This window comes from Urocitellus parryii, chromosome 12 (assembly GCF_045843805.1).
Source record: "Urocitellus parryii isolate mUroPar1 chromosome 12, mUroPar1.hap1, whole genome shotgun sequence".
NCBI classification, from domain to species: Eukaryota; Metazoa; Chordata; class Mammalia; order Rodentia; family Sciuridae; genus Urocitellus; species Urocitellus parryii.
In genome coordinates, this window is record NC_135542.1 from 23,686,623 (window position 1) to 23,709,436 (window position 22,814).

General features: G+C 34.9%; 1 long non-coding RNA gene across 1 annotated transcript; it reads right to left on the minus strand.

Moving 5' to 3' along the window:
• Positions 1-15,080: 15,080 nt before the first annotated feature.
• Positions 15,081-22,262, minus strand: LOC144249895 (uncharacterized). Its single transcript, XR_013342343.1, has 3 exons — positions 21,719-22,262; positions 17,454-17,523; positions 15,081-15,151 (listed from the first exon to the last, which is right to left on the minus strand). It is a non-coding gene; the product is annotated as an uncharacterized LOC144249895 (long non-coding RNA).
• Between the last annotated feature and the right edge of the window lie 552 nt (positions 22,263-22,814).

The following is a 22,814-nucleotide window of genomic DNA, read 5'->3' on the forward strand; positions in this document are numbered from 1 at the left end:
ATTAGAGAATGAGACCATAAAATTGAGCAAATTACATTCACTTGATGAAACAAATGATAGGAAACTAGCCAACAAATTGACCAAGTTTAAATTGAGTAGGTTAAAAAGCTGAAAATGTTACAGCCAATCTCCAAAATATAAAACTAGAATGATCAGAATATATATAACAGTAGGAAACCTCCTTTTGTGAAAAATCAGGGTTTTTTTAGTTCTAAATAATAAAATGTATCCCTATTAGATTCATGAGAAAATAATAGTTAAGACAGAAGTTATCAGAAGTAACTAAAAGCAAAGAGAACATGTGAGTGTCTAACATGAAAAGAATAGTTTATTAAAGAACACCAATAAGTTACATCACAAAGTTACTGGTATTTCTCCCTCACCCTCTCCCTCTCCCTCTCCCTCTTTCTCCCTCTCCTAGTGGTAGGGATTGAACCCAGGAATTATGCATGCAAGGCAAGCACTCTACCAACTGAGCTATATCCCCAGCCCTGGAAACTGGTACTGAAAAATGAATCACAAATACACTTACATACTATTCAGAAATTTAAAGCTGTTTCTTCAACCTGTTTCTGACACTCTTAAAAGGCAGGGAAGTTTCAATCATGTTTTATAGCAACTTTGTTCAATGTTCTCTTAATTCCTACTTAATGCTGATCACATTATCATTATGGAAATTTGAATACATATATTTAATTTGCTGTAATTTCTGACTTTTAGTATGGCTAAAAAAAGAATTAAGTCACTGATTGAAATGAAATAACCAGAAATTATTTTTTATAATTATGGATTATTTAAATACAAGACTTTCACAGTGTGAGTGACAGTGAGTATATGAATTTTTATAAAAGTGATGAAATAGCCATACTTCCTATAAAAGTCTAAGAGAAAACTATTCCTTGCATTTTTCTCAAATCTCGTAGCTTCTAGTGTTCTTTAGCTTGTGACCACAAATGCTTCTCTTCTGAGTTGGTGGAGTACTCAAAACACAAAAGATAGATGAAGCCTTCTCACAGGGAAGATGATAGTAACGTAGCAGGTAAATACCCTCAATTCCCACAGGGTCTGAGAACCATATTATATGATATGGAAGACCCTCCAATAGACTGACTATTCCAAACATTGCTTACAAAGATAGAGAAAAGTCAGTTACAATTATGCCAGTATACATATACATATAAAAATATTGATGAAAACATAAAATTAACAAATATACTTTTTGAAAAAATTGTTAAGGTTTTTTAAATGCTCAAGAAAAAAATGATTCATAACCCACTAATAATAATTTTGGGTAGCAGAGCAAGGCTGCACATGTCTATGCTCCCAGTGGCTCAGAAGGATAAAAAGGAGAATCTCAAGTTCAAAACCAGTCTCAGCAATTTGGCAAGGTCTTAACCAAATGAGTGAGATGCTGTCTCAAAAAAGGGAAACAGGTTGGTGTATAGCACAGTGACAAAATGCCCATGGGTTAATCTAGAGTGACTCAATAAATACAAATAATAATAATAAATCCAAGTAAAAAGTGACATACAATCCCGTAATAATATTTCTGGGCATACATCTAAATGAATTGGAAAACTTTTCTCAAGAAATAACTGCAATTCCATTTTCATTGTAGCTTTATTCACAGTATCTAATACAAAAAGAATATGAAATGCCAGACAGGAATGGTGGGAAATGCCTGTAATCCCAGGGGCTTAGGATTTTTAGGCAGAGGATGAAGAGTTCACGCACCCTCAGCAATGGTAAGGCACTAAGCAAATCTTTCCAAAAGAAAATGTAATAGGGCTGGGGATGAGGCTAAGTGGTGGAGTGCCTCTGAGTTTAATTCCTGGTATGCACCCCCAAAACAAACTTCCTTTTAAATGAAAGGAACATCAGAAGATTCCTTCCAGCTTCACAGTATTCAACTACTCAACTTAGATGCTACACACTTATACTTCAAACTGATCTCTAGAAGACAAGACTTCTAAATAGGCTAAGAGACATTAGTATCTGTGGACACCTTATTTCAGACTGTTTTAAAACTAAGGACTGGACAAATATGAGAGGTTGAAATGAGAACACAACACGCAATTAAGTTCTTCAAAGGGAAATCATAACTCAGACACTGTGATATCTGAAACCACGGTTGAAGATAAAATTAGATTCTTTGCTTCACTGATTTCTGGGTTATCAATTCAATCCAAACAGATATTGAAAAAGTATTAAGGCTACTGGTTAATGTCTATGTAAAACAGGTTATTAAAAATGTACCAGGTTAGGGCTGGGGTTTTGGCTCAGTGGCAGAGGGCTTGCCTAGCATGTGTGAGGCACTGTGTTCAATCCTCAGATCCACATATCAATAAGTAAACATGCAGTCTCACCAGGCACATCCACAGAGTCCTCAAGTATGGCCTAAAAAAAGTTAATTCCCCTCAACCTGATAAACAGAGTGAAATATCTGGCAGGATATACTTGCCTTAAAAGAGCAAAAGGGAAGAAGATCAGGGTGCAGACCACAGACCAGAAGATTCTGACCCCAGGGTAAATGATGTCATGGAGAAATCCCATTATATCTAATAATAATTGCTAATAAGAATTGAAAGAGAGGTCAAAAGCCTCCAAATTTAGTATAAATAATAGAGCTAATGAACAGGGATTTAGCCAGCTGAAACAAGGATGCACTCAAGGTGAAAAGCCTGATAAGGACCTGACATCCCATCACTTGTCATTGTTCTTCTGATCCTCTGCATGATTTTCTCATCTCTCAAACTCTATCAGTTCATCTGGACTTTGGTAAAAGCCACAACTTCTACATAGGTCCTCACCTCAAGCTGTTGTCACTCCAAGCCAGGAAAAGCCTGCCTTGGTTCTGGAACTGGACATCACCTGAGTGTGCATCTGCTGGATTAAAAGCCTAAGGCTTAAGAATTTTGATCTGATGTTTAAACTTAGCACACAGAGGGAATATCTGTCAATAGCCTGTCATAATTAAGTGAGTTTTTCAGTGTTTAGAATTAATCTAGGTTTGTTAGCAGTAAATTAATCAACCTATTTTTTTTTGCTTTGAATGGATTATGTCTACTGCAGGGACTAACATTCAGGATTGTTATTTTCTCGAGTAAGAACCTAGAGAGTATAAATGCATTGAGCAATTTGAGTGAATAAAGCATTGAAATGGGCAAAAGAATTGACATTTTTTTATTTCTCTCCTTCACTGCATATGTTGCAATTTTGACCCCTGGCAACTGGGACACGCTGACTATATTATTTTCTTTATGACAAGTTTGAGTACAAACACTAAAAAGTGTGTCTGAAACTAGCTACATTGGGGTCATATAAGATTGAACAATTATGAGCTTATTAATTTTTAGTTACTAGATAGCTACAAAAATATTAAATGTTGTAAAAAACTGTCAATAACATGACATTAACATGATATATTATATATTTAAATTAGTAAGTACAACAGAAAAATTAGAGAAACATTACCCCCCCAAAAAAATTGCTACCACAATAATAGTTGCATAATAAATGGAAATATATTTCTGTAAGTGCAACATAGTTGTATTTGCAAGTTTAAAATGACACCAAATTAAAACATACCAGATCTAGCTGCATAAGGTGGCTTAAGCCTAGAATTCCACTAGCTCTGGAGACTGAGGATGGAGAAATTCAACTTCAAAGCTATCCTCAGCAACAAGGCAGTAAGCAAATCTGTGAGGCCCTGACACTGAATGAAATACAAAAAAAGGTCTGGGTATGAGGCTCAGTACTCCAGTAGCACTGAGTTTAGTTTCTAGTTATCCCCACCACAAATCAGAAACTTTTGATGGGAAACTTTGAAGAAACCAATATCAATGAGGTATAAAAGTAGAGAATAGGACCATAAAGTTGATCAAACTACATTCACTTGATGAAACAAATGATAGGAAACTAGCCAACAAATTGACCAAGTTTAAATTGAGTAGGTTAAAAAGCTGAAAATAAAACAGCCAATCTCCAAAATATAAAACTAGAATGATCAGAATATATATAACAGTAGAAAACCTCCTTTTGTGAAAATCAGTTTTTTTAGTTCCAAATAATAAAATGCATCCATCCCTATTAGGTTCATAAGAAAATAATAGTTAAGGCAGAAGTTATCAGAAGTAACTAAAAGCAAAGAGAACATGTGAGTATCTAACACGAAGAGAATAGTTTATTAAACAACACCAATAAGTTACATCACAAAGAAAATGGTATTTCTCTTTTTTTTTTTTTTTGTCTGTGTGTGTGTGCTAGGGGTTGAACGCAGGGCCTTGCACATGCAAGGCAAGCACTCTACCAACTGAGCTGTATCCCCAGCCCTGGAAACTAGTACTGAAAAATAAATCACAAATAAACTTACATACTATTCAGAAATTTAAAGCTGCTTCATCAACCTGTTTCTGACACTCTTAAAAGGCAGGGAAGTTTCAATCATATTTTATAGCATCTTTGTTCAAGGTTCTCTTAATTCCTACTTAATGCTGATCACATTATCAGGATGGAAATTTGAATGTGTAGATTTAATTTTCAGTAATTTCTGATTTTTAATATCGATAAAAAAATTAAGTCACTTATTGAAATGAAATAACCAGAAATTATTTCTTACAATTATGGATTATTTAAATACAAGACTTTCACAGTGTGAATGACTTTGAGTATATAAATTTTTATCAAAGTGATGAAATAGCCATACTTCCTATAAAAGTCTAAGAGAAAACTATTCCTTGCATTTTCTCAAATCTCGTAGCTTCTAGTGTTCTTTAGCTTGTGACCACAAATGCTTCTCTTCTGAGTTGGTGGAGTACTCAAAACACAAAAGATAGATAAGCCTTCTCACAGGGAAGATGATAGTAATGTAGCAGGTAAATACCCTCAATTCCCACAGGGTCTGAGAACCATATTATATGATATGGAAGACACTCCAACAGACTGACTATTCCAAACATTGTTTGCAAAGATAGAAAAAAGTCAGTTCGTTGAACAAAATGAGTGAAGTGTGTTTGTGCCTCTGCAGATGAGAATAGTTGTAAAAGAGCAACAAAAGTAAGTTCAGGACTGGGCATTACAAGGCATAGCTGAGGGCTGGGGATGGGGCTCAAGTGGTAGCGCACTTGCCTGGTATGCGTGTGGCCGGGGTTCGATCCTCAGCATCACATACAAACAAAGATATTGTGTTTGCCAAAAACTAAAAAAATAAATATTAAGATTCTCTCTCTCTCTCTCTCAAAAAAAAAAAAAAAAAAAAAAAAACAAGACATAGCTGACAAAATCCTGAAAACAAAACAAAACAAAAAAACCCAACAAAACTCAGAAAGCACTTTACCCAGCTAAGCTTATTTGAGAGAATCAAATTCAGATGAACAGCTGAAAAAAGAGGCATACCCAAAGGGATATAACAGTATCTATTTTTATTAAATTTTATTATTATTCCCCACAATTATAGAGTTCTGTATCACCTCAATTACTACTTTCTTCATCTTTTAGGTGTTATCATTATCTTGTACATACAACTCATGTACACTGAATTTACCCCTGCATTTATGAGCTTATCATTTACCTTTTTCTCTGTTTAACTGTATATGTATGTTTATATTTTAATCCCACATTTCCAGGACTCTGCCATTAAAATTTCTTTGATACCACCTCCATGAAATGCATTTTTGTCATTTCAGTTCAGTACATCTAAATGTTCTATTCCATGTAGTTGAGAAAGATGGGGCTATTGCAAGGTCTTTCTTATTTTACTAATTATCAACTAGAGTTAAAGATCAACCTTGGTGCCTCCAGAGGATTTAATTCTCATTCACCTTTCTTATACATAGTGTTTTATTTTTTATGCAAGCAGCAGTAACTGTATTTAAAAGGTGAGTAAAAGATTCTGATATGGACATGGTACTTTAGAGGTCCCCAAATCCCTACGGTGGTGGTTCTGACACCACCTTACCACTGAAGCATCTTGATTTCATTCCACGTTGGAAACTGGTACTATGCTTCCACTTAAAGTGATTCATTAGTTATGAATATTGTTCTTTTTCTGCTCTCAATACTCTTTTAATGTGGGGATTTGTGATAGGCTTAGAATCATATTTTTCAACACACTTATCATAGACCCATTTGATAACAAGAGACACACATATCTAAGAAGAAGAAAGAAGAGAAAGAAGACCATTTATCAATCCTAAAGAGGTAACAGAATAAACTCTGGGAATACAATAGTAGTCATCTTATAAATTTGTTTCAAAAAATATTTTAGATGGTAATATATTACTACATTAGAAAAGAGTGATGTAAATGGAATTTCAATTATTAGAGTTGTGATTGATTTTTTAAAGAGAATATCAAAAGCTCTATGCAGTGGTGCATGGCTGTAATTCTGGAGTCTTCTGAGGCTGTGGGTGAAAGATCACTAGTTCAAAGGCAGCCATCCTCAGCAACTTAGTGAGGCTCTAAGAAACTCCCCAAAACCCTTTTTCTATATAAGATATTTTATAAAGGGCTGAGGATGTTTCTTAGAAGAAAAGCATTCCTGGGTTCAATCTGTAATATGAAAGAGAGAAAGAGAGAGAGAGAGAGAGAGAGAGAGAGAGAGAGAGAGAGAGAGAGAGAGAGAGAGATGGGGGGTATTCAGTGAAACTTTCATGGTAAAGGATTTAAACAATTTAAAAACAATAGTGGGATTGTTGATGAAAACTCATCTACATTTATTAAATGCTGAATTCAGAAATTAGTATGTTCTCAAATATATATAAGTGAGACAGGAGTCCTATATTAGGTATAAATAGGAACAAAGAGGAGATTTGACACAGCTTTTAATTGACACAGATGCCCACTTTAATTTGTGATTGGAATTATGCTCATGAGATAGATCCTTAAGCTGTTTAAAATAATGTGTTTTTATCAAGTATTTATAAAATAAGATTAAGATTTAGTATAAATCAGGCTTGGCAAGGGGGAAATTGTTCAAATAATAAGTATATACATAAACACATAAACCAATATTAGATAAGTTAACATTCAGGATATTTATGCCATTATATAATCACTAGGAATGTAAAAACAATGACAAGAAAAAGTGAGTAAATAAAGAAACAAATAAATAATTGAATGAATGAATGAATAACTAAAAAGTACAAAGATGTAATGTGACTGAAATTCTAAAAGAGATCTTGTAACCTTGAAAAAGTGTAAAGGTACTTCGATATGGTATTCTACTACTTACTGAGGCATACCTTATGAACTGTCAATTCCACTTATAGATGGGAAGAGTTAAAAACAGAACCCACTCACCTGGCTCTCTCACTTGGGAATAGTGCAACAGTTACCTTTTTCTTTCTCCCCAAATTTTATTTCTGCTTCCAAGAACACTACCCCTGTAAACTCATAATGCCATTGTAGACTTGCTGCATCTGAACCCTTCTGCTGCTCAAGTTTTTTTTTTAATCGATCTTTTTCTCCCTATCCTCATATATTCCACAATTTTTAATGTGTTTATTTTCAGTTGTATTTGGGCACAATATCTTTATTTTATTTATTTATTTTTATGTGGTGCTGATGATCAAACACAGGGCCTCTTATGTGCTAGGTCAAAAATCTAGAGCTGAGACAAAAACCCAGCCCCTCCACCAATATTTAAAAAAAAATAGTAATGTCACCTACATACTTAGCATCCACCAGTCTTTCATTCTGCTCCATCCATTTCCTGCTTTGTGCATGAAAAATTTTGAGATTTTTTTCCATTCAGACATCAATAGTCCAGAGTGCTCAGAATTGGGGATAAATTTTACAGAATATTAGAGGTCAATCACACAACATTAAAACTTTATATAGTGGAATGTACCTAAAGCTGAGGATAAAAAGTAAATCTACAGACTTCACTATTTAAAATAAAACATCTAAAATTCATGAAAATGAATAATTTTGAAAAAACAATTTCATAAAAAGGAGAGTAAAGGGCAGAAGATACTAAGCAAAAGCAAAATTTTCACACCACAAAAAATGTACATCTGTATAGAGTGACATGTGTGGGTGCTTCCAAAAGACAAATTAAATTGAAAGAGATATGATTAATTTGAGATGTAGCAATAAAATATTAATTGTATATAAAAGTAATATATATGTACCTGTACCAAATATGCCTCATTTAATAATAGGTATACATTGCAAGAAATGAACTCTAAAATTCTAACTTTTTTTTAATTTATCTTATTTATTTTTTATATGTCATAGAGAATACTGACATGTAGAATTTTGTATTGCCAAATGTTCAGGCTACATAGTATATTTACTTGAACTACATCACTGAACAAGATGGATTTTACCACACATTGTTGTACAATATGAACTTATAGAAATGATTAAATACCTTATAATAAAATGAATAAATAGATGTGTGTAAGTAACACAGAACCTTTATTAAGAAAAAGAAAATGAAACAAAATAAAACAAACAACAAGAAACTTGGAATTTAGAGAAAGTTTGCAGTGCATTGCAGAAATAGAAATATGACATTCTTTCTAAAAAAATCATTGGGACAAGGAATTATTTTTGGAGAAAACTATTATATGCTTTATTAATACCAGAAGAAACTCATTTTCAGAAGTATTATATTCTTCAATATAAAAATAAAATATATCTGTGGATGGTATTACACAAATAATCTTAATGACTTGGGAGGTAGAAGCTGAAGAACCAAAAGTTCAAAGAAAGCCTTGTCAACACAGGAAGGCCATGACCACCATGAGGAAGTTTCTGTCTCAAAATAAAATGTTGAATGGCATGGGTATGTGGCTGTGGCTTAAGGGTATACCACCCCTAGATTCAATAATCCATATATATCTGTCAAAAGTTACTATAACAAGGAATTTATGATAGGTGTGGTGGCACATGCCTGCAATCCCAAAACTCTGAAGACTGAGGCAGGAGGATTGTGAGTTAAATTTCAGCCACAACAAAAAGAGTCACTAAAAAGCTCAGTGAGACTCTGTCACTATATAATATTTAAAATTATCCTAGGAATATGATTCATTTGTCAGTTGCCCTTGCATTCAATCCCCAGCATGAATAAAAGGGATTTATATTGAAAATTTCATAGTACTTGCCTATAATGCCATCTATTTGGAAGACTAAGGCAGAAAGGTTAAAATTTCAAGGTTAGCTTGGTCACTTGCCAACAACCTGTCTCTATATAAATAGATTTTAATTTTTTGAATTCTTTGTATACTCTGGATATTAGGGCTCTATCTGAAGTGTGAGGAGTAAAAATTTGTTCCCATGATGTAGGCTCCGTATTTACCTCTCTTATTGTTTCTCTTGCTGAGAAAAAAAAAATAAGCAATAAGATAACAAATAACCCAATCAACAAATGGGCCAAGGACCTGAACAGACACTTCTCAGAGGAGGACATACAATCAATCAACAAGTACATAAAAAAATGCTCACCATCTCTAGCAGTCAGAGAAATGCATATCAAAACCACCCTAAGATACCATCTCACTCCAGTAAGATTGGCAGCCATTATGAAGACAAACAACAACAAGTTCTGGCAAGGATGTGAAGAAAAGGGTACTCTTCTACATTGCTGGTGGGACTGCAAATTGGTGCGGCCAATTTGGAAAGCAGTATGGAGATTCCTGGGAAAGCTGGGAATGGAACCACGATTTGACCTAGCTATTGCCCTTCTTGGATTATTCCCTGAAGACCTTAAAAGAGTGAACTACAGGGATACTGCCACATCGATGTTCATAGCAGCACAATTCACAATAGCTAGACTGTGGAACCAACCCAGATGCCCATCAATAGATGAATGGATTAAAAAATGTGGCATTTATAAACAATGGAACATTATGCAGCACTAAAAAATGACAAAATCATGGAATTTGCAGGGAAATGGATGGCATTAGAGCAGATTATGCTAAGTGAAGCAAGCCAATCCCTAAAAAACAAATGCCAAATGTCTTCTTTAATATAATGAAAGCAACTAAGAACAGAGCAGGGAGGAAGAGCAGGAGGATAAGATTAACATTAAACAGAGACATTGAGGTGGGAGGGAAAGGGAGAGAAAAGGGAAATTGCATGGAAATGGAAGGAGACCCTCATGGTTTTATAAAATTACATATAAGAGGTTGTGAGGGGAATGGAAAAAAAATAAGGAGAGAAATGAATTACAGTAGATGGGGTAGAGAGAGAAGATGTGAGGGGAGAGGAGGGGGGATAGTAGAGTATAGGAAAGGTAGCAGAATACAACAGTTACTAATATGGCATTATGTAAAAATGTGGATTTGTAACCAATGTGATTCTGAAATCTGTATTTGGGGTAACAATGGGAGTTCATAACCCACTTGAATCTAATGTATGAAATATGATATGTCAAGAGCTTTGTAATGTTTTGAACAACCAATAAAAAATAAAAGAAAAAAAATTAAAATAAAGAGATTTTTTAAAAATGCCTGGGGATGTTGATGAGTGTAACGGCAACTTTGGTTTAAATCTCAAGAACCACAAAACAGAGCAGTTATTTATTTTCAGAAAGTTACATAAATATGTTAAAAAATTATAAATTGGGCAACATTAAGAAATAAACTTTTTTTATTAAGTGGTACAAAGATGGGCTGGAGTTCTGGATCAGTGGCAGATCACTCACCTGGCACATGTGAGGCCCTCGGTTCCATCCTCAGCACCACAAAAAAATAAATAAATAAGGGTACTTATGGTAGGAGAAATGCTCAAAAATTAAAACCTCTTAACATCTTAACAAATTATAAAAATGCAAACTAACATCTGATGCCAAAAAAATTTACACAGTATTGATGAGGGCAAGAAACAAATTCTCTTGAATTAGAGAAAGAATATAAATTGCTATTATTTTTTGTGTAAAGTGTTTATTTAATATACATGATACTCCTCAAACAGTAGCAAAGCCTATATAAAATACTGTGTTTCTGATCCTGATAATATGTAGTTATATTATAGCATAAGGCTACAAATATGTTCATCCATGCTGTTGAAACCAGAAAAATAGGTGCAAAGATGAGGTACATTCAAAATGAAATAAATACTATACTTTGAAAAAACTGCTTTCTTGGGATCAGACACATTTTTAGTTTCATTGAAGTAACTCCTGTTTTCTCCACAGAAATTTTTAACTGGGCTTCTCCAGAAAACTTCAACTTGGCTGATTTTTGGACTGTCACAAAAAGAGTCTCTACAAAAGAGTTCAAAGTAGATAAATTTCCAATTTCAATGTTGCCCTGTTTTAATTGGCCAATGGCTGTGTGGAAATCAGCACTCCAGGTACTGTACACCCACTTACTAGTTTCTCACAAACATGTATTCAGTAGTTTGTAAAAAAAAAAAAAAAACATGTAAACAGGCCTCTTGGCCTGGAGCTGGGGCTTCACACAGCTGTTTACATTTCTAAGATAAGAGAAGTTACCAATTGGGCTCCCTAGTAATAGCAGGCAGGAGGAGGAAAGAAAGAAGAATCTATCCCCTTCTCAGGTGCAATCCTTAAAGGGTGAACTTGCTGAGAAAAGTGAAAGAAAAAAAAAACTGCTTCTATGTGAACTTCTGCAGACTGTGAGCTTCTGAGCACTCCACTTATATGCTGGGTATAGAACTTTGAAACTACCCAAACTTGGGGTTCAGGGGTTTGATTGATTATACCAAAAGCTATGCCCTCTGAACCTGGCTGCAGCCAAAGAAAACTGTTTCCTGTTATGTTCCATGACTTGCATCATTTGTCCCCACAACATAATTTTATTCAGTTTAATTGACAGAACAAAATATTGCATAAGTATTATATACAGGTGATATCTGTGTAACACATTATATAGAGAGAGGATTTCAAGGAAAATATGTGCAATTTATCACAAAACAAAAATTTACAGAGGACATAAAATGCTCCATTGTATACACCATGTGTGTAAATAAAACTCATAATTACAAAGAAAACCATTTATCTCAGTTTAATGTATAATATTTTCCCATTAAAATTTTACTATGCATGAATTGTTTTTTTGAAATTTATGTAGAAAAAAATATGTAAAATGGCCAAAAACCTTCTATTTTTAAGACCAAATAAAGTTGCTATTGTTTTGTGACATTAATATGTACTATGAAACTGTATGGCAATAATACAAACAAATGAATCATAAATTATCCAAATCTGAATCCACAAATATGTCATTTTTTGGCATTGTAAAGAGCAATAGGAAGGCCTAAATAAAAACTATCAATATGAAAAATAATATTGGACATGAATGGTAAAATTATCCAATATGAAGTTGGAATTTGGGACTAGTAGCACAATTTACAAGTAGAGTGTGTGTGTGTGTGCAGAATGTGCAAGGTACTTGGTTCCAAACTTAGAAACAATAAAAGGCATATATTAATGGGGGATGATGTTAAAATAAGGCAGAATATTAAAATTCTAGAGTTTTCCTCCATCTAAAAATATAATTAATAAAAAGCTACTCATGTTCTGAGTGTATCTTTCACAAAGTTATAAATGAATAGAGAGACTGAAATACATTCAGCAATTTAAAAAATATTTACCTTCAATCAGAATGAAAATCTGGGGTACACTGAGTACCAGTCTTGAGCAAATTACCACATACGAGAACAAATCCCCAATGGCCAATATCACCCAGAGTAAACAGAAGTGGGAAATAGTTAAACAGAAGTGTCTAAGCCACAGAATGTATGGTGATTCTAGGGGCAATGAAAGCCTCTGCAGTGTTTTATCAGCTGGGATCAAGGCCAAATATCAAAGTTGTTGTTTATCTCAAGAAAACATTTGCCAACATATTTTCCCAATTGCTGTTGCTGGCAGATGATATCCTCCCTAGATTTTATTGTGGATATAATAGGAGGAAATACAATGAACCCCCTGGTACCCTGAGTAAAATTCTAACAGTCCATGAGCCCAGCCCCAACCCTGCTAACTCCAGTAATAAAGCCAGAACTACCAATTGCTCCTAGGAGGAGTTTGCTTGTATACTAAATTTCTAAACTTAAACATCTTTTGTTCAAGTTACTATGTCCTGAACTTCTAAACTCTGGAAGCAAAAGAGACTGAGAATGTTCAAATCCACATAGATTGAAAACCAATAAATTACATTGTATTTCTCTCACCTTTATGGACTATGATAACCAATATTAGAAATCAGAAACCACAAATCTGTTTATTCAAATAAATCTTTACAGAACACTCCTACACTGGCTACTTCACATAAACTTGCCTCAGGAATTTAATGTATGAATTCAATCAATTTTCTGTGCCCTCTGCAAGGCTCTTAATATGTCTTTAGGTAAAATCTGAGAGCCAGGTGTGGTGGCAGAGGCCTGTAATCCAGAGGTTTATAATTGTGATTTGAAAAACACTCTCAGCATCTTAGCAAGCCTCTAAGTAACGTAGTTAGACATTGTCTCAAAATAAAACATAAAAAGGACTGGGGATGTGGCTCTGTGGTTTGTACTCCTGGGTTTATCTCCCAGTGCAAAACCAACTAAGATGAACAATTTCTGAAAGATTACAATTATGCCAGTGTACATATACATGTAAAAATATTAGTGAAAATTAATAAATATATTTTTTGAAAAAAGTGTTAAGGTTCTTCAAAAGCTCCAGATAAAAATGACATATAATCCACTAATAATAATTTTGGGTAGCAAAGCAAGGCTGCATATGCCTGTACTCCAGTGGCTCAGGAGTATAAGAAGGGAGAATCTCAAGTTTAAGACCAGTCTCATCAATTTGGCAAGGTTGTAACCAAATGAGTGAGATGCTGTCTCAAAAAAGGGAAACAGGTTGGTGTATAGCACAGTGACAAAGTGCCTATGGGTTAATCTATAGTGACTCAAATAATAATAATAATAATAATAATAATAATAATAATAATAATAAAATCTGGCTAAAAAATGCCATATAATCCAGTAATAATATTTCTGGGCATACATCTAAATGAATTGGAAAACTTTTCTCAAAGAAATAACTGCAATTCCATTTTTATTATAGCTTTATTCACAGTATTTAATTAAAAAAAATAAAATGCCAGCCAGGCATGGCGGGAAATGCCTCTAATCCCAGGGGTTTGGGAGTTTGAGGCAGAGGATGGAGAGTTCAAAGCAGCCTGAGCAAGGGTAAGGCACTAAGCAACTCTTTTCAAAGAAAATGTAAAATAGGGCTAGAGAAGAGGTTTAATCTCTGAGTTTAATTCCTGGTATGCACCCCCCAAAAAAACATCCTTTTAGATGAAAGGAATATCAAAAGATTCCTTCCAGCTTCACAGCACTGAACTACTCCCCTTAGATGCTACACACTTATAGTTCAAACTGATCTCTAGAAGACAAGACTCAGATAATGATATTTTCTAAATAGGCTAAGAGACATTGATATATGTGGACACCTTATGTTAGACTGTTCTAAAACTAAGGACTTGGCAAATATAGGGGGTTGGAATGAGAACACAACACAGAGTTAAGTTCTTTAAAAGGGAATCTTAACTCACACACTGTGATATCTGAAAAGACAGTTGGAGATAAAATTAGATTCTTTGCTTCACTGATTTCTGGGTTATTAATTCAATCCAAACATATATTGAAAAAGTATTAAGGCTACTGGTTAATGTCTATGTAAAACAGGTTATTAAAAATGTATCAGGTTAGGACTGGGGTTTCAGCTCAGTAAGAGTGTGCTTGCCTAGCATGTTGAGTCACTGGGTTCGATCCTCAAATCCACATATCAATAAGTAAAATAAAAGTCCATTGATAACTATTTTTTTTTAAATATACCAGGTTCCTCACATGGCTTTTGATGTTCAGATTCACTATGTACTCTAGCCCTTGTGATTAAACTTCCTTATAGTTTAAATCAAGTCCAGTCCCATCTTTATCTTCCTCCACACTAGGACAAAGATGTTTGCTGGAAATGTTTGGAATGCTTCTACAAGTCATTTTAATAAAGTGGTCTTACATATATGGAGGGAAAAACATCAATTAAGGTCCCATTACATTTTTAAAAAGTCTTTAATTGGGACTGTGAGGATGAACTTAGCACTGAGCTTAAACAACTCAATTTTAAAAACTCCAGTTTGAAACATGCAGTCACACCAGGCACACCCAAAGAGTCCTCCAGTATGGCCTAAAAAAAAAAAAAAAAAAGTTACTTCCCCTTAACCTGATAAACAGAGTGAAATATCTGGCAGGCTATGCTTGCCTGATAAGAGAGAAAGACAAGAAAATCAGAGTGGAGACCACAAGACCAGAAGTTTCTGACCCCAGGGTAAAGGATGTCATGGAGAAATCCCATGATAGCTAATAAGAATTGAAAGAGAGGTTAAAAGCCCCCAAATTTAGTATAAATAATAGAGCTAATGAACAGGGATTTAGCCAGCAGAAACTAGGATGCACTCAAGCTGAAGAGCCTGATGAGGACCTGATATCCCATCACTTGTCATTGTTCTTCTGATCCTCTGCAAGATTTTCTCATCTCTCAAACTCTACCACTACATCTGAATTTTGGTGAAAGCCACAACTTCTCCAAAGGTTCTCTCCTTAACATGCTGTCCAATCCAAGCCAGGAGAAGCCTGCCTTGGTTCTGGATCTGGTCACCATGGTCTGAGTGAGTGTGCATCTGCTGGACTAAAAGCCTAAGGTTTAAGAATTTTGTTCTGACACTTAACCTTAGTACACAGAGTCTGTCACTAGCCTGTCATGATTAAGTGACTTCTGCAGTGTTTAGAATTAATCTAGGTTTGTTAGTAGTAAATTAATCAACCTATTTTTTGTTGTTGTTGTTGTTGTTGCTCTGAATGGATTATGTCTACTGCAGGGCCAAGCATTCAGGATTGTTATTTTCTTGAGTAAGAACCTATAGAGTATAAATACATTGAACAATTTGAGTAAAGAAAGCATTGAAAGGGGTAGAAGAATTTGGACATTTTTTATTTCTCTCCTTGACTGCATATGTTGCAATTTTGCCCCTGGCAACTGGGACACATTGACTATATTATTTTATTAAGAAAAATATCATCATTTTTAATGTCATCTAATTTTTCCCTGCTTTTTTCTTATGTGAAAGTCTCACAAGGATAAGGCAAAATCTTTTAAAATTGCCATGCAGTTCTTGGAGAAAAAAAAAATAAATAAAGCATCCCTTTAAAACAAAACATGGGAAAAAATAATTATGTTGAAACTGAAGTTTTGAGATGAAACTAAATTTCCCATTTAACCAATTTTCTCTGGGATCTTGTCTCACAAGTTTTGAAAAATAAAATCTATGGACACTCCGTGAAGGTAATAGTAAAAAGAATAGGATTTATTTTAGCAAGAAGAAATACAACTCCCAAAATGTGGGAGAGGGCATGATAGCAGAAGAACCCATTTTGTGTGTGTCAGGTTTGAAGTTTAAATATGGTTTTTGGCAGAGCATTGGTTAAAATCTATTTAAAATGAGTATTTAAAAAGGCATTCTTATTACCAACTAGGCTGAAGTTTGTCCTTTTGGTATCCCATCCTCCTTCCAGTGACTTCCAATTGGGTTCACCCCAAGGACAAAGAATTTGGTTGAAGGTATACCCACAAGTGAATCTCAAGTGTTCTTTTAATTTGAATAGGCCTTAATGGTGCTCATTAACATATCTATCCATTAACCTTCAGGTGTGGTTAAATAAGATGTCCATTATACAGCTGCCTTGTCATTTTACTATCTATTTTATTTTTTCTCAATCAAGTTGAGCAAGAAACCTGCCTTTGAGAATGTAAAGAGAGCTGGAAATTTGGGATTTAATCTCAGACCTATAATTGCTAAACTATTAGATAGCCATTCAGAATTTGAGTTACTTCTTAGTCTGCATTTAAAAAGCTCAGGAGGAATGAGGATGTGGAGTTCAAAACCAGCTTGAGCAAGTTAGTGAGGTTCTAAGGAACTCAGACCTTGTCTCTACATAAATATATAGAAAAAGGTTGAGAATGTGGGTCAGTAGATAAACACCCCTGGGAATAATTACTGGTATAAAATAAATAAACATATATACAACAACAATAAACACTTAGGAGGAACAAGAACAGGGGTCCCTTAAAAAGCCACAGCTTCTCTCACACAGTAACACAACTAATGAAGTTGGGGTCTTCTTCTGATGATTATCCCAGTCTTCACCACATATTCTGGGGACATGCTGAGATAATGGCACACAGATGCCCACATAGGAATTCAGGAAGGCCCTGAAAATACCATACAATTATGGAACAAAAGACTTGAGGTCTCAAATACTGATCTAAGCTCCACTATACTAGTCAGAGAAAACTAAAGGCTAAGCTGCCAAGGAGAGACTTTCTACCCACCAGAATCTGGAGACAATTATGAGTTTCCAGCCACCATTGCCAATCCCACTGGCTTCAAACAGCCTCCCTACCCAGTCTCAAAATAAGAACACACACTTACCATTTCCTGGATTTCAGGATGCTTCGTGTTCCCCTTATATTTTTTTTAAGCTCCAGTGTAGCACAGAAACCTGGAAGCATAGAAATGGATTCAATGAATGGAAGATTCCAAAAACAGAAAGAATAGAATACTGTAGAAGTCTGCCCCCTCATCACTGGCTGTGTCTTGATTGGGACAGTTCTCACCCAAGAGACAGGTTGGAAAGGGCTTCAGGAACTTCCTCCAAAATTGAGGCTGGTAGTGACACCACTGGTAACTGGTGACAAGTCTTATTTTTCCACATGTTGAAGTTTGAACATTAGAGAAGCATGCTGAGGCAAGCATATAAAGCAAGATTTATTTAGAAAAGAGTAACATAGACTTCTCCCACAAGGGAGAAGTGGGACATAGCTGGTATCAGTGTATCCCAAGAAGCAAGGTGTTCTGCCCTTTTTATATGTCCTAGGCTTCCTTTGTTCTCCTGCCTTTGTCCCCTTATCTTTCTCCTTCCTGAGGACATGTCTAGACCCAAAAATGCTTGGTGGGATGGCCTAAAGTTGAGAAATAGGTGGGTTTAAGGGGGGGAGGGCAGGATGGAGTACAAGGACACATTAACAATCTTATAGCTCTCTGTAGGGAGGGGAAATTCCTGGGACAGGTTACCTTAGCAACAGGTTGGAGCAGGGGCAGTTTCCTGATAATATCCCTCAGGGGATAGTCTCCAACTTTCCAGATTCACTCAAAATTGGCTTCCTAGATTTAACCTGATTTGATTTATGTATCTACACTGTCTGTTTAATTCAGTAGGCCTACTGTTTGAGTGATAGTAAATTTAATCCAGAGCAGAATCAAATAAGGACACAAAGACAGGTTTTTGTCTGTTCTGTTTTTGTTGATCAAACACTGGGGATCTACCACATGCAGGGGTGCATGCCTATAATCCAAGCAACTGGAGAGGCTGAGGCAGGAGGACAGTGAGTTCAAAGCAAGCCTCAGCAATGGCAAGGCACTAAGAACCTCACTGAGATTATGTGTTTAAATAAAATAGAAATAGGGCTGTGAATGTGGTCTCAGTGGTCATGTGCCCCTGAGTTCAATTGTCAGTAGAAAAAAAGAAAAAATACTGGAGATCAGATCCATGGGTATTATTCACTACAAAGTCCCAGGACCACAGATGAATGAAATGAAGGATTAATAGTAACACAGATAGAGTCCTGGGGAAGGGTCTCAAATTCTCCTCTGATGGCTTTTCAAGTAACTGATATTACAATATTACAGGCATGCTCCACAGCCTTGGAATCTTTTTATTTATTTTATTTTTTGTTTTTATTTTTATTTCTTTATTTATTTTTTTTTTTTGCTGTGAATTGCATTAAATGCCTCAGGATAAAATTGTTTCATGGCAGAATTCCCTCCCAATATTTAGATATAGCCCAGACAGAAGTGAATTTATATAAAAATTAAGTATCACAATTACTTTAAAATTTTATTTAATATTTCTGTTCTCTGGCCTTATGAGAAAAGAGCTTGAGACTTCCACTCATAAGTAATTCCCTGAGGCAACATTGTCCTACTCCTCTACAAAAAATGGAGCAAAAATTAAATTTTAAAGTTTCTAGTTTAATAAAATAAACAAGAAGTGAACAGTGCCAGGTCTCTAGATCTCTCAGTATTCCAGAACCTAGAGTATAAGGAATTAAAAAATAAATTTGCAATTGTGCCTTGAGCATAATAATAAAATTATGATGTCTGTTTTTTCTTTGGTATGGGGTACTATGAGAATATTAGCACAAATCACAGGCATTATGTCTATATAGATTTTTTTCTATAATTCAATACAGCCCATCAACAGAGTCAACTTCAAATTTAAATGAAAAAAAATTTAATTATTATTGCCAGTGTCCAGCCCTAGAAGGAATCCAGGGGTCCTGAAGTATGAATGGCATTGGGTACTGAAGGATATGTGGCCTCAGCAAAAGAAGAGGAGACAGGATGAGGGGCTGCAAGTTACAAGCAGCCTTCAGAAGGATCTGATGCCCATAGAGGGGACTTTATTTTTATACCTATTTTACAGGTATTTACTCATTTAATTAAAATAGCATCAAAGCCCAAAACTTCTTTCATTTACATAATTTTCAAGAGTTGCAATCTTTTCTGACATATATTAACTTCATAAGATATTGAACACATTGTTTAAAATATGTTCCTGTAACTTTTGCCAATCACGATTAAGCTTTTACATTTTCACTTCAATCACTAAGTACTAGACTATGCAACTTGACTACCTGTATCATGACCTATTATTAACTTTTAACTTTAAAGCATACCTATGATTATTGGTAAGCTTTTTTGCTTCTAAACTAAAGTCCTAATAATACACACTTAAAAGAGTGAAAGCCTATGACTTAAAAGCCTACTACTCTTAACGGACTTTAAAATATATCTATATAAAATTTTACATTATTCTGTTTTTCCAAAGTAATTTTCTTTTTTCACATGACCTATTTAACTGCTTTTTGAAAGAGTTTCTTTGGTCCTTCATCAAATTATGAATTCTTATCTCCTTATAATTTTTAATTAAACAGCAGGCTCTGCACTTCAACTCATTTGCTATTACTATTAACTATGTGTTTCCTATTTTCATCATGAATTCCTGTGTAGGGCAAAGAAGGCTCTGTTAGTAAAAGGAATGTATGTTGGACAGGTTGTGGCTTTAGAATGAGGAGCTTAGTGTAAATTGTTAAGCTCTTCTCAGGAACCTTGATTTGCAATCTTTTCCCTGTGAATATCTTAAGAAATAACACTATTGTTTGTATTGTCAGAGATACTAAAATACATCTCAGGACATATCTTATTTGTATCCTTAATCTCATTATGGGAATTTTCCTGCAATCTCAGGCAACATGTACTTTTATTATTGACTGTTGTATGCCCTATTATCTATCTCATGAGTATCATAAACAAAACACTAAACATTACCCATTGTGGTGCAGCCCTGCCAAAGAATCCCCCACACTGTGACCCTGCCAGACAGGAGGTGCAGGAACATCTTCCCCACACTGACTATAAGATACCAGGTATTTTCCACATAGAAACTAGCTGGTATCTTGTGATTGAATTGTGGCATCTAGTCAATAGTGAGTGGATTATTTATCTGTCATTGGATAACAAGTCATTCTAAAATGTATTCACTCACTGGACCCCTGAGCCAAATCTCAATCCCTATTTTGTATTTTATTTTGAGAAGGATTCTCACTGAGTTGCTTAACACCTCATCTTTGCTGAAGCTAAAATTCAACTCATTATCCTCCTGCTTCAGCCTTCCAAGATACTGGGATTACAGGAGTTCACCATTGCACTCAGCTCTGTTCACATATTTAATGCCAGCATTCCCTCTTTGCCTTATCAACTGTTTCTTTTTTTTCTATTGTACATTTCAAATAAATGCAGTATTCTCCAAGAACTGGATGTCAGATTAAAGATTTTGGTTTCTCTTTGTGAGGATTTCACATGAGAGAGAAGCAGACAAGTGTAACTTGACAGTTTTAAAAATAAGAACAATTTGTCTCTGCTCTTTGTCTTCCCAGGTGCAGACACCTTATCACAATATCTGATTTGAAATTCCTCCTTTAAGAATTTCTGGTGTGATGTGTCCTCATTCTAACATCCTATATTGTCCTATTTGTGGGTTTCATAACTGCTTAACAAAAGGTTTGAACAGCCACCATGTCTAAATTCTTTCGGAGTGCCTAGTGAATATCATTCCCTGCGTCTTTTCCCTCTAGAGAGCAGTATAAACTATGAAGTGAAGGCACTCCAGGGAGTCTCTGATAGCACTTCAGCTGGCAAGGATCTTTTAGTGATACAGGGCTGGGACATTCAGAAAAACTGAGATAGAATGAAGACCACCCCCTTCAAATGCAGACTTTTTTTTCAATCAAGATATAAGTTTAGAAACTTATCAGAGTGGCAGGCAATGAGTTTATTAGAAGTGATGTGAAGGAGGAACAGGGTGACACTCTGACAGAAGAAAGTGTGTTCTCTCTAAAAAGATAATAGCATGGCTCTCTTGAACTTCAGTTTTTTTGAAGATCTAAAAAAAGATCAAAAAGAATCTTGACCAGGTACACTTCTTGACTTTGAACTGACAGTAGGATAATATAAAACTCTCAAGTATCCTCTGCCATGACAACTTTAGGTTAATTAGGCTCATGTTCACCATTTCTAATTGAATTCTTAAGCACTAATTCCAGGAAACCCCTTTGAAATAAAAAAAATTTATTTACATTCCAGTCCTCAGAGGGTCATGTTCTTCTCGTGTAGATCCTCAGCACCACATAAAAATAAGTAAACAAATTAAAGGTATTATGTCCATCTAAAAAAAACTAACACCAGAAAACTGGGCACACAGGTGCCTATAATCCCAGCTGCACAGGAGACAGAGAGAGTAGAATGATAAGTTCAAGGCAAACTTCAGCAACTGAGACCCTGCCCCAAAATAAAAAGGACTGGGGATGTAGTTCAGTGGCAGAGCATCCCTGAGTTCAATCCCTACCACTGCAAAAAAGCAAAAGAAAGTAACAAAAAAAATAACACTTAGGATTTGCTCTCAGAAATTATTTCACAGATTTAAACAAAGTAAGGTACCCCAAACATTAGTTTCTGCTAGTTCCTCTTTTTTTTTTATCTTTATTTATTTATTTTTATGTGGTGCTAAGGATCAAACCTCGTGCCTCATATGTGAGGGAAACACTCTACCAATGAGCTACAGCACACTTCTCTGTGCCTCGATATCGTTATGTCTCAGGGCGTAAATAATTTGAATCACAATCTTCAAAGAAGCATATTTTATGTATAAAAATTTTTAAATATGGTAAAAGAAATAATTAAATCACATGCAGAGAGTAAATGAGAAAAAGAAGTAATGAAGAAAGAGCAAAAAGATCAATAAATAAACAACAGAAAAAAGTAGAGAAAAATAAACTAATTAAATGCTGGTTCTTGGGCTGGGGTATAACTCAGTAGTACGGTGTGTACTTACCATGTGTAAGGCCCTGGCTTGATCCCAAGCCCACACACACACACACAAAATAAATAAAAAATAAATAAATAAATAAATAAAACACTGGTTCTTTGAGAAGACACAAAAAAAGTGGAAACCTCCAGTTGGGCTAATGAGGAAAAAAAGAGAGAATATACATATTACTAATATCAGGAAAGAAAAGATGATATCACCATAGTTTGTAGAGATATAAAAAGGACATATGCCAATAAATCCATCAACCTAAATAAAAACAACAAATTTCTAGAAAGATACCACCAAACTCACCTACAATGAAAACCTGAATTGAGTAGTCACAGGTTTATATTTAAGAGAATTTG